We start from the raw sequence: 11,525 nt of genomic DNA, 5'->3' as shown, positions 1-11,525 counted from the left end.
CTAGTATCCATTGATGATGTTTGCTCAATCTTTACCATGGTAACTGCAAACTGGTCTTTTTTTTCCCAATCTGCCCTCTTTGGATTCATCACCAGTAACTGTATGTTAAGGGAGCAGCTGTTTATCTTTCATCCATTTGTGCATCTCCTGCTCTTCATTACTGAAGACTCTTGTTTTATCCAGTGGGTTATGTATGACCCATTATTCTTCTTTAATACCCCAATTATCCCACAGTTAGCCACTTTGAAACCCTTCAAGCTTTTGGCATGCACCTTTTGATTTCCTGGGCACAATCTTACTTTCCAGCACAAGATGTTCCAGATAAATCATCTTGCACCTTTCTCCCCTTACTCTGAATTCTTCTCCATGAAGTCCTGCTTCCTTGTTGTGAAAAAAAAAAAAATGTATTTAGAAGTCAAAATAGGAGAAGTGATTTTTTTTTTTAATTTTGAAGTTATCTCCAACCACAAAATGAAGAGGAATGCATTTAAAATTTTATTTATATTTGATTTAGCTGGTCTTCCTTGCTCCCTTTGTGATAAAAAGGGAGGGAAATGTAAAGTTTTTAAAAATATTTTCTTATTTATTTGAATATAATTATTTCCATACTTACTGGGAAAGCACACACACACACACACACACACACACACACACACTACAACTGCAACCAGGAATTTACATTTCTAGATGATGCTGGGCTATAAGAGTTGCTCAGAAAGAATGGGTTGGGATGTAGCTCCATGCTAGAACTGAGTGCTAGGATGTAGAACGCTTCCTAGAATGCACCGGGTCTGATATTCAGTCCCCAGCACTACAAGAGAAAGGAAAGCTTTGGAAGCCTGCATAGATTTTAAAAGCCTATAATTTATAAAACCCTGAAGGTGAAGATAACTGAAGATGGGCATCTCTTTTGAATTCATTTGAAAGAAATTGAATGAAAGCTTTGTGAAATTGCACTTTCTTCACTCAGATGCCTGTTGCAGGAGACACTGTACTTTTCACAGTCGTGTAATAAGCTGAGCCTGCTGTGGTAACACCTGGAATTGTTACTTTTATGTATGTGATAAAAATAGATAACTAGGAAATGCTCGAAAGTATGTCAATTTATATGTTAGCCAAATGAAATAAAACATTCTCTCTCTTGATAATACAGTTCTCTCAACATAATGTACTTTTGATATACTGAAGGCAAAATAGAGATATTTTATGCTATGGCATCGAAGAAAAAACAGAATCCATTTCTTTTCCCATACAAGATTTGCATGGAAATCATGTGGGAGTTTAAAAATTCGGATTTCTGAGCAGCATTCTAGTCCAATGATTATACCTTATCATCCAAGAATCTGTGTTATTTTAACCTGAGCCAGGCAGAGTGGTGTATGCCTATAATCCCTGCACTTTGGAGGCCGAGGCAGGAGGATTACCATGAGTTTGAGAACAGCATGGGCACCCTGGCCCGTATGGAAAGAGCTTGCCTCAAAAAAACTAAAACAAAAAAGTTCCCAGATAAGTGTGAGGCATTTTATCACCAGAGTAGCTTGAGGATGGGGGGTGGGGGGAAGGCTGGGTGGAAGTCAATTTCTTTTAACATTTATTTATTATTATGCATATGAGTATTATGTGTCGGGGTGGTGGTGGTGGCAGATATGCTGTGGTGTGCATGAGGATGGAGGTTAGAAAACAGCTTGCTGTGTATGTAGCTGAGGATAGCCTTAAACTCCTGATCCTTCTGCCTCCCTCTCTCCAGGGGTTCTAGTCACATACCACCATGCCCAACTTAATCATTGCCTTTCTTGATCTTAATAGATTTTTGTTGATTTTTGAGACAGGGTCTTATATAGCTCAGCCTGGCCTCAAACTTACTATGTAACTAAGTATGACTTTGAACTCCTGAACTTACTGCCTCTATCTCTCAGATGCTGAAATTACAGTTGTACCACATCTGGCTAAATTTTTTTTTTTTTTGGTTTTCCGAGACAGGGTTTCTCTGTGTAGCTTTGCGCCTTTTCCTGGAACTCACTTGGTAGCCCAGGCTGGCCTCGAACTCACAGAGATCCGCCTGGCTCTGCCTCCCGAGTGCTGGGATTAAAGGCGTGCGCCACCACCGCCCGGCAAATTTTTTAAATCAACACATATAGTGATAATTTTTTCTCTTTTCCTTGTTCAAATAAAGAGTTAATTTAGCTACAACTAAGGTCCCATGAGCCTCCAAAGTGGTCTATGGCATTTAGGATGCAACTTGAAATTTACAATTTTCAGAGCTAACAGACCTGCTTCTCAAGGGCAATGTATACTAAACACCTATTAATATAGAGGGAAGACTTTTACTTCCTCCTTATCTCCCTCTCGCTTTTCATTCAGTTCTTCATATTGTACGTATGTATGTGCCACGGCATAAATCTGAAGGTGAGGGGACAACTTGAATCAGTCAGTTTTCTCCTTCCACTCAGGCTTGGCAGCAAGAGCCCTTACCTGCCGAGTCCCTCTTTTTCATAGTTTGAAACAGGCTCTCTTTAAGTAACCCACACTGGCCTCTTAAGTTCTAAGTGCTGGGAGACATGTTGCGGAGTGTCTGGGAGGCGTGAAAGTGGAGAATTGGAGGTGGATAGGATTAAGATACATTGTATACATGTATGGAATTGTCAAAGAATAAATAAAAAGATGTTGAAAAAAAACCAGTGTGAGCCTCATGGCTGGTGGGAAGAATCTCATTAGCACTTTCTCACTTACCACAGAGCGGAGTTTAAATAGAAAGAGACACAGAAGAGATGCATTTTGACAGCAGAGAAACAAAATCGGCCAAGGAATGCGCGAGGGATTCTGCAAACCCGCCGGCTTTTCCCGCCTAAACCGTAAGGGGGCGGGGCTGATCTATGGGCGGGGCCGGAGGACAGGGAGGGCCTAGGCGGGGCCCGAAGAGTGGGCGGGCCCTAAGGAAGGGCGGGGTTGCCTCTCCGCCCCACCCCATTTTTTTTTTTTCCCTTGGTTCCCTCCCTGTTGCGGTTCGCCAAGATCCCGACAGGCCCAGCGGCTAAGGGGAGTCACGTGAGAGTGGGCGGCGGACTCAGGGCTGGGCTCCGCGGCGGCTGCGTCTCTATGGTCGTCGGAGGTGGGCGGCTTTCCTGGAGTTGCTGCTGAAGCCGGAGCTCCGGCGGGTGAGTGTCAGGACTCCGGTCGCTGCGCGGAGACAGCGGTTTAGGGGAGGGGAAGCGGGTACGTTTTTAGGGACGAGCCTTTCGTCCGGCTCTGAGATCCGGCCACTTCTCAGGTCCGCCGGGACAGCTGTCTTGGTGATGCTGTCGGTGATACGCTGAGGAGACTCTCCTCCGCTTCCTTCACTCTTTACCCCTGTCCGGGGAGAACTTGTGGTGCCCGGCTGCCAGCCTCAGCGTGCATCCTCTCCACCGGCGACCAGGACACAGAGGTAGTCCTGACTGGTTCCCCTGGAACTCGTGGATGTGGTGGGAAGTGCATGGAGGAGTTCACAGCCGCGATAGAAAGATTTTTCATGGGCCAGAGAGAAGAGGGAAATCGTTGGCTCCTTAACTGCAGACTTCTCGGACTGTTCCGTGTTCATTCTCACCGGTGATTTTGCGTTCTCAGTCTCCCTCTTTCTCTGTCTCTGTCCGGTCCCATTCGGGGCTACCCTGATATTTCAGGAATGAGCCAGGTGTTACTGATTATACGTGAATGTTGGAAGAGGAGTTTAAGACGGACTGTGTTTTATAATAAGTTGTCACTTTTATAAACCTTAGGGTTTACCTTTTATTTTTTTCTCTCTCTCTTTTTCTTGCTGGCCTTTTCAGGTGCTTGAAGTAAGTGCAAATATTTCTACATGTAAATAGACTAAACATTTCGTAACTAAGAATAAGTCATTTTCTTCCTGCGACGCTTCCAAAAGACCCTTCCCCGCCCCCCGTTTGTTTTTAAATAGATATTTCAATTCCACTTTTGGGGTGGCTTCTTTGATAGACCTCTGTTTACGTTAAAGCAGCCAGTAGGGTCAGGTGTGGAGGTGATGCAAGCACCATTAGAAAGGAGTTTGTGCATGAGATGAAACAAGCCCAGAGTTGACAGCTGCTGGGGAATTTAGGTCTCACTGATTGTCACCATCTTGAAACAAACAAACAAAAAAGGTGGCCAGGCCAGCGTGACCATCCTGATTGCTTTCTGATGTGGACAACGTGATGCTCGTGTCGATTATTTACTGATCCTAAAAAGTTTAGAATGCCACTTCTCTGGGAAGGTATTCCGGCCTCCAGCTACTTTGTTTGGTTTGGTTTACTTTTGTTTCTGTTCTCTTTTCTGACACAGGATTGGTTTTTTGTTTGTTTGTTTGTTTGTTTTTTGCCCATCAGTTTGGCCTTAAAGTCTGCATCCTGTCTCAGCCTACTGACTGGTGGGTGAGTGGGATTACAGGCCCGCCCCACCTCGCAGGCCTCAATAGGGTCCGTCTCCACTTCTCATAAATCTCTTGATTATCTGTTCCACATAAAGCCAGCACCCTGGCTACCTACATGCCAAGAAAGTGTCATCAACACCTAAGTATCCTTAGAGAGGGTCATAAAATTCGAAATAATATTAGTAAAAGTGAAGGTTTAGGAATGGCCTGGGTGCCTGGGGAGAGTGATAGAGACCGAGAAAGGCCGGTAAAGCAGGTGAATCACTGCCCTCAGTGTTGTTTTCCTAGAGTCTCATGGAGTAGTTACTGTATTCAGTAAAGTGATTTATTTGTTGAGACAGTGTTTCACTGTGTTGTCCAAGCTGGCCCTGAAGCCCTGGGCACACACTGTCTCAGCCTCTGTAATAGTTGAAACAGCAGGCATGCGCCCCTGTGTTCAGCTTCATTCATTACCCTTTTTAGGTGTTTATATTCTCGAAAAGACATCCTAAGACTTGCTTTCTTATACTTAAGGGAAAAAAAACCTAATAATGTATAATTTCTCCCATAATTGAATATCACATGAAAAATTATAACCTATATTTAACTGAACAACTACTTCAGACCTTTTTTTTTTAAATCATTTATTAGACTAAAGTAATTAAGCTCCACTCTCCACCCCAACAGTTGGACTAATACTTAGTGGCAGTCTTCTGCCTCAGCCTCCAGAGTGCTGGGATTGCAGGCATATACCATCAGACTGGCCAATAAAGCCTTTCTTAAATGTAATTTTTTTAACTTTTAAACTTTGAAGTTAGTTTTAGCTCTTGAACAGTTTTTACAATGTTAAAAGCACATGTTAAATATTATCCATTTTCCCCTCAAAGAGTTATTTGGTATTCCTCCTTTTATATAAAAATCCCTTTTTAAAGGTTTACCTCAACATTCCCTCTAACTAAGAATAGAGGCCGGGCAGTGGTGGCGCACGCCTTTAATCCCAGCACTCGGGAGGCAGAGCCAGGAGGATCTCTGTGAGTTCGAGGCCAGCCTGGTCTACAAAGTGAGTTCCAGGAAAGGCGCAAAACTACAGAGAAACCCTGTCTCGAAAAACCAAAAAAAAAAAAAAAAAAAAAAAAAAAAAAAAAAAAAGAAAAAAAAAGAAGAATAGAAATAGCTGCTTCTTCTCCTTTTTGTTTGTTTGTTTGTTTGTTTTCGAGACAGGGTTTCTCTGTGTAGTTTTGGTGCCTGTCCTGGATCTCACTGTGTAGACTAGGCTGGCCTCAAACTCACAGAGATCCGCCTGGTTCTGCCTCCCAAATGCTGGGATTAAAGGCATGTGCCACTGCCAACTGGCAGAAATAGCTTCTTTTAGTGTCAAAAAAGAGGCAATTCTTTTCAGATGTTTTGTCTACTTTAGTAAATCAAGAGAAAAAATGTTAATTTTTTTTAAAAATATGAAATGTTAGTTTGAGAAGCCAGGACATTATCTTTATATGTTTTTGTTTCTTACTATAAAAACAGTGTGTTCTGTTTAAAAAAAATAGAAACATTACAAAAAATATAACATTGGGCTGAGTGTGGTTTTGCAGGCCTTTAATCTGAGCCCTCCAGAGGCAGAGGCAGCCAGATCTCTTTTGAGTTCGAGTCCATCTTTATCCACATAGTGAGTTCCGTGTCTCAAAAAAAGAAAAAGAAATAAGTTCACACACACACAAAGTCATAGTTATAATTAACCCGTTCTCCTGCCAGCAGGGAATCATTTCCCTTTTGGGGGATGTAATTGGGAATACTAATAGAAAAATAATTGAAACCTGGCCTCACACTCCTTCGAAAAGCTTAGCAGCAGGTTTACCCCCTTCACCCAAGTGTGGAAATCCCCGTAGAGACCCTCTTGTCCCCACACATCTAGCCCTTTTCTGTATCAGCATCATTGGTCAGCAAAGCCAGCTTGTCCCAGAGACTCTCCCTGCAGTCAGGGTGGTAAGAATGCTTTTTGTGGCCAGGCTTGTGTTTCTCTCTTACCATGGACTAGGGCAAAGGAAAACATGGTCTCAAACCACACAAATGAATGGGGGGGAATTAAGTTTCTAGAGGAAAAGAGACTGAGGTACTGTGTCCCGCTGCAGGCAGGAGGGTTGTATGAAGGAGGGAAGCAATAGATATTCACAAGTGTGTGTATTTTAACTGAAGGGGTCTGGTTTTCCCTTGCAATATAAATTACTTGTGTTTGCCGTTTTTGCCTTGATTTTTGCCTTTTAAAACACCTATTATTAACTTTACAGAGTTTGAAATTTGTGCCCCTCCCTTGCATATATGTGTTTTGTTGTTACTCATATGGTGTCTTTGCTCTGGAGTATTTGTTTGGCTTTTTTACATTTATTTTTATTTTATGTGTATGGGTATTTTGCCTACATGTATATCTGTGCACCATGTATGTGCCTAGTGCCTACAGAGGCCAGAAGAGGGCATCAGATCTCCTGGAACTGGAGTTACAAGTAGTTGTGAGCCACCATGTGGGTGCTGGGTACTGAACCCAGATCCTTTATAAAAGCAACAAGTGCTCTTAACTAGTGAGCCATCTTTCCAGTTATTTGGGTTTTATAACCTATAATATATTGTAAAATTGGCCAGTTTGTCAAAATTTCTATTATCTCAACACATACTCTGTTGCTGAGGTACAACTTATGTGCCAAACTCAATCATTATTGGTACTTTTTGTATTATAGGTTAACTTGACTAAGTAACTACAGCTTATGAATAGAGAATAAAAATGTTTTAAATGCTTGAAAATCTGTGATCAATAAGATTAAATTCTAGGTTCTCTTCATTATTTTGCTTAAAAGTGTCTTGGTGTAGAGACTGCTTTATGTTGAGCGTTGCATGGAAAATAAACACTATAACTCACTCTTTGCTGTCAACTGGATATTAACTTTAAGACTAGTTAACATTAGTGTCTTGTTTTCTGTCTTTGTTGTAATGATTCACTATATTTTAAGAGGGACTATAATTAAAACAGTCTACTGTTTAATGTCTTTTTTCAATGGAAAGATGTCAGCAGCTCAGTTGAGTGGCCGCTAGCTGCTGAATGAGCTGCTGACACTGGGGTCAGAGGTTCTGATGAGGTCTGTTCTAACTCCACCTCCATCACTTCTTGATGGTGAGTGGATAATCCCTCTGAACCTACCTGAGTCTGTCCTATTGCACGTGGGAGTGGTCATGTCTTTCTCTGGTGTGGACAAAGTTAGTTAGTACATAGCAGGTACATGGGATGTGCAAAGTTCTAATCACATGTCATTTTAATAGTAGCAGAAATAATGTCTTAAGTGATTTTATTTTTCTAATTTGCCTCAAAGGGGGAGGAGAGAATGTTTAAATATACAGATGCCTAAGCAATGACTTAATTAGATTGCCCTTCAAATTGTCTTGATTTTTAAGGTGCTTGAGTTTCATCTTACATACATGTCAGTAAAATGGGAGACTTTGCTAAACTATACTTATGAAGAAAGGTGTTTGAAGAATACCTAATCCAAAAGTGATCGCTGCTGGGCCAGTTTAAAGAGGGCTTTAAATTGTTTTAATTTATATTTATTTGTATGTGTGTATGTTTGTCAGCATGCCTACCCATACACCTGTGAAGAAGAAGTGATGCTTTCAGAACAAGATATGCTAGATACTTGCAGGTAGAAGGGAAAACAGCATAAAATGTAACTTTAGAAAATAAAAGACAACAATGGAATTGGAGAACTGTGAGAAGTAATTAACTTTAAATACAATTAGTGATCTGGCATTGGGAAGTTAAATATTGCCACATATAGAGGTGTGTTGACTCAGTTTTATTTCCTGTGCTAAAACTAGCAAGTTCAAAGTGAGTTTTACTATTTGAAATCGCACTGGCTGCTTCCAGAGGTCCTGAGTTCATTTCCCATAGAGGAAACCATAGTTCAAAACCACATAGAGGCTCACAACTGTCTGTATCTCTTATTTCCAGGGGATCCAGCATCTTCTGACTTCCCTGGGTACCAGGCATGCACAACAGACAGACATGCAGGAAAGACACCCATACTCATACCAATAAAAATATTTTTTTAGTAAAATAAAATAAAATTTAAACTTTTTTTTTTTTTAAATACAAGGCCTCTGTAGCCTGGACTGGCCTCAAACTCCAAGCAATCCCTGTCTCAGCCTCCTAAGTGCTAAGATTATGGGTGTGGTCCCAAATGTGGGGATGAAATGGAGGCTTTAGGGTATTTGAAGCCTAGTGATTAGGAACAGTGGATTGATGAAATGGCTCACCAGGTAAAAGCACTTCCTGTGCAAGATGCTGATGTCCTGAGTTCCGTCCCATGGTGGAATCCTGAGAGTGCAACACACATACATACACACATTCACACCCACACCCCCCACACACACACACACTCTCTCTCTCTCACACACACACACACACTCACACTCTCTCTCACACATACTCTTTCACACACATGTACACACTCACACTGAAACAAAAACTTAATAGCGCAGCACCTCTTGGATGAAAGGAACGCACTGCTGCCATTTACTGAAGTGTGCGCTCCGATGCCCTCAAGTGAAGTTGGAAAGCCAGCCCTGTAGCTACTGAGGAATAAGTAGGAGAACGGATGCCAGGCACTTAGTGCACAGTGCCCTCGCAGTAGTGCTCATTAAATGCTGGCATCAAGCACTTTGGGCTGCCAGTTGTCTTGTTAGAAGAAAGGACCGCAGAAAGTGGGACGTTTGTGATCTTAACTGAGACTCAGATTTCGTGTGGAACCGTCAAGTACTATGAATAAAGTGCTGTGGCTCTCTCCGTCTTGGAGTCTGTGGGCGTCTGCTGGAAACAGGACTTCTGAAAGGTGACGATCTGCATGGCTGCTGGGAAAGGCTCTTTTGCTAACTCTAAGCAGTGTCTCTGGAGCCAAAGAAAGCACACAGCTGTTCTTAAAACTGGAGATATTCATGCCCAAGATGAAACAGAATTCTGCTTGGGCAAGAAGTATGCTCATGTCTATAAAATAGAAAACCACAGAGCGACTCCTGGTGGAAAATGGGTCAAAACCAGAATGATCTGGAGAGAGCTAACCAGGCCCATGGAAACAGTGGTTCAAACATTAGAATATATTAAGACCATATTACTAATTTGAATTTGTGATAATTGCCTTACAGTTATAAAGGACAATATTATAAAGATATCTTGGGGCGAAGTGTTGACTGTAACTTCCTTTGAAAAGTTCGGAATAAAATAGCAACTGTACAACTGGAGGTGTAATTCCAGCAATGAAAGTGGAGGTGGGAAGCTCAGAAGTTAACGTTATCCATAGTAAATACAAGGCGAGGGCTAGCATGTCTCAAAAACAAAACAGCGAAAGCTCATCGTGATAGAGAAATAGATGAGGCGAATAGGAAGATATGTTCAATCTAGGGGATGTGTATGATGCTGTTCATAAGAGCATTCCTTGATCTTCTGTTAGCAGTTTTGTCAATGATGCTTGTTTCTTTCCAATTAATCGCATGGGCTTTGTGGAGTGTGCATTCTTACGTGTACCCAGCATTTGAAGAAGGAATTCGGATGTCTCCTCTGGCATGGCTTCCACCGCTGTTAGCCTAGAGGTTTTCATTTCTTGCTCTATAGGAAAACACTCTGACCATCAATAATGTCTTTCCTGGCTCTGTGTTTTCTTTGGGCTCAGATTAAGTCGGTGGTAAACTCCTCAGTACTGTGTATTCCTTATTAAGATAAGGTGTTATTTATTTATTTATTGGTTATGAGGATGGATTGTAGCATCTTGAATGTTATTGTGGAAAAATCTCAGATTCTCCTGTGAGAAATTAGCTACATATTCCAACCTTAGGAACCTAGATTTTGTTTTAGTTAATTAAGCCTGTATTAGTTTCTTTTCCATATATATGAATATGTTTATAATATATGTATATTACTCAGCTTGTGTTTGCTCTTAAGCCAGGGTCTCACTCTGTACCCCTGGCAGGCCTTGGCCTCAACAATGATCTTCCTGCCTCTGCTCCTGATCCTCTTTGCCTGGCACTACAGATGTGCACCACCACAGCTGCTTTGCTCAATGTTGAGCATATTCACATTCATTTCTGTAACATAGGGTAGGAAGACAGTCAGACAAGGAGCTGCTAGATCTGGCTTTGTCTCCCTCTTCGCTGCTTGCTGGCTTTCTGTTCTTGAAATTGGTGAGGTCTCCTCTCTGGCTTATTGCCTTTCACACCGAAACCTTGAAAATTTCTGAGTTCATTTCCGCGCCCCCCCCCCCCCATGTCAATCAATATTTGAGAGTATCGGGACCCACCATATACTAAATCATCTTGTCAGAATTGTTTGGGTTTCTTTTTTTTTTTAAAGATTTGTTTATTTTTGTTTTATGTCTGTGAGTGTTTGCCTACATGTATGTGTGTATGTGCAGCATGTGCACACAGTGCCTGCAGAGACCAGAAGAGGGTATTGGACTTTGGAAATTGGAGTTATAGAGGGTTGTCAGCCGCCATGTTGGTGCTGATAACCAAACCTGGGTCTTCTGCAAGTGCAGTACCTGCTCTTAACCACTGAGCCATCTCTCCAGCCTCCTGGGTTTTTGTTGTTGTTTCTTAACAGAAAATACATTTTTATATACAATTCTTTGATGAGACCCTCCCTAGTTAAACCACCATGGATGATTTCTGCCCTTGACTAGTAAACTAGAAGTATGAAGCACAGGAATACATCATGTTTACTAGACATGCTTTGCTTCCTTCTGTAGTCATGCCCTACCTATCTGTCTCTCCTCCTGCCCCCACCATACGATTTTTATGCTTGCTTCTTGATGGTTGGTAATAGGTGTGTTCCTGTACTCACATCTGCAAGAGCTCTGCTCAGGCAGCTGTCTCCTGGTGCTGTGCACAGTTGACATGGTTATGGTTAACTGTAGCTCCCTGACTCAGGCAGAGCAGCTTCTAGGAGTGGAATTGGACATTAGAAGGTAATACAAGGGGCTGGAGAGATGGCTCAGTGGTTACGAGCACTGGTGCTCCTCCAGAGGACCCAGGTTCAGTTCCCAGCACCCACATGGCAATTAACAACTGCCTGTAACAACAGTTCCAAGGGATCTGGACTCTGTAGGCACTGTATGCA

At 42.1% G+C, this 11,525-nt stretch overlaps 1 protein-coding gene across 1 annotated transcript in view; it reads left to right on the top strand.

The window, feature by feature from the left end:
* The first annotated feature begins 3,021 nt into the window (after positions 1-3,021).
* Positions 3,022-11,525, top strand: part of Micu1 (mitochondrial calcium uptake 1) — a 165,913-nt gene continuing 157,409 nt past the window's right edge. Inside the window, 1 exon segment of the mRNA XM_052744930.1 lies at positions 3,022-3,155. The gene's annotated coding sequence lies outside the window, so the exon portion shown is untranslated.

Source organism: Peromyscus californicus, unplaced genomic scaffold, assembly GCF_007827085.1.
Source record: "Peromyscus californicus insignis strain IS unplaced genomic scaffold, ASM782708v3 Scaffold_19__1_contigs__length_69161282, whole genome shotgun sequence".
NCBI classification, from domain to species: domain Eukaryota; kingdom Metazoa; phylum Chordata; class Mammalia; order Rodentia; family Cricetidae; genus Peromyscus; species Peromyscus californicus.
This window is presented reverse-complemented; position numbering and strand designations above follow the sequence as displayed.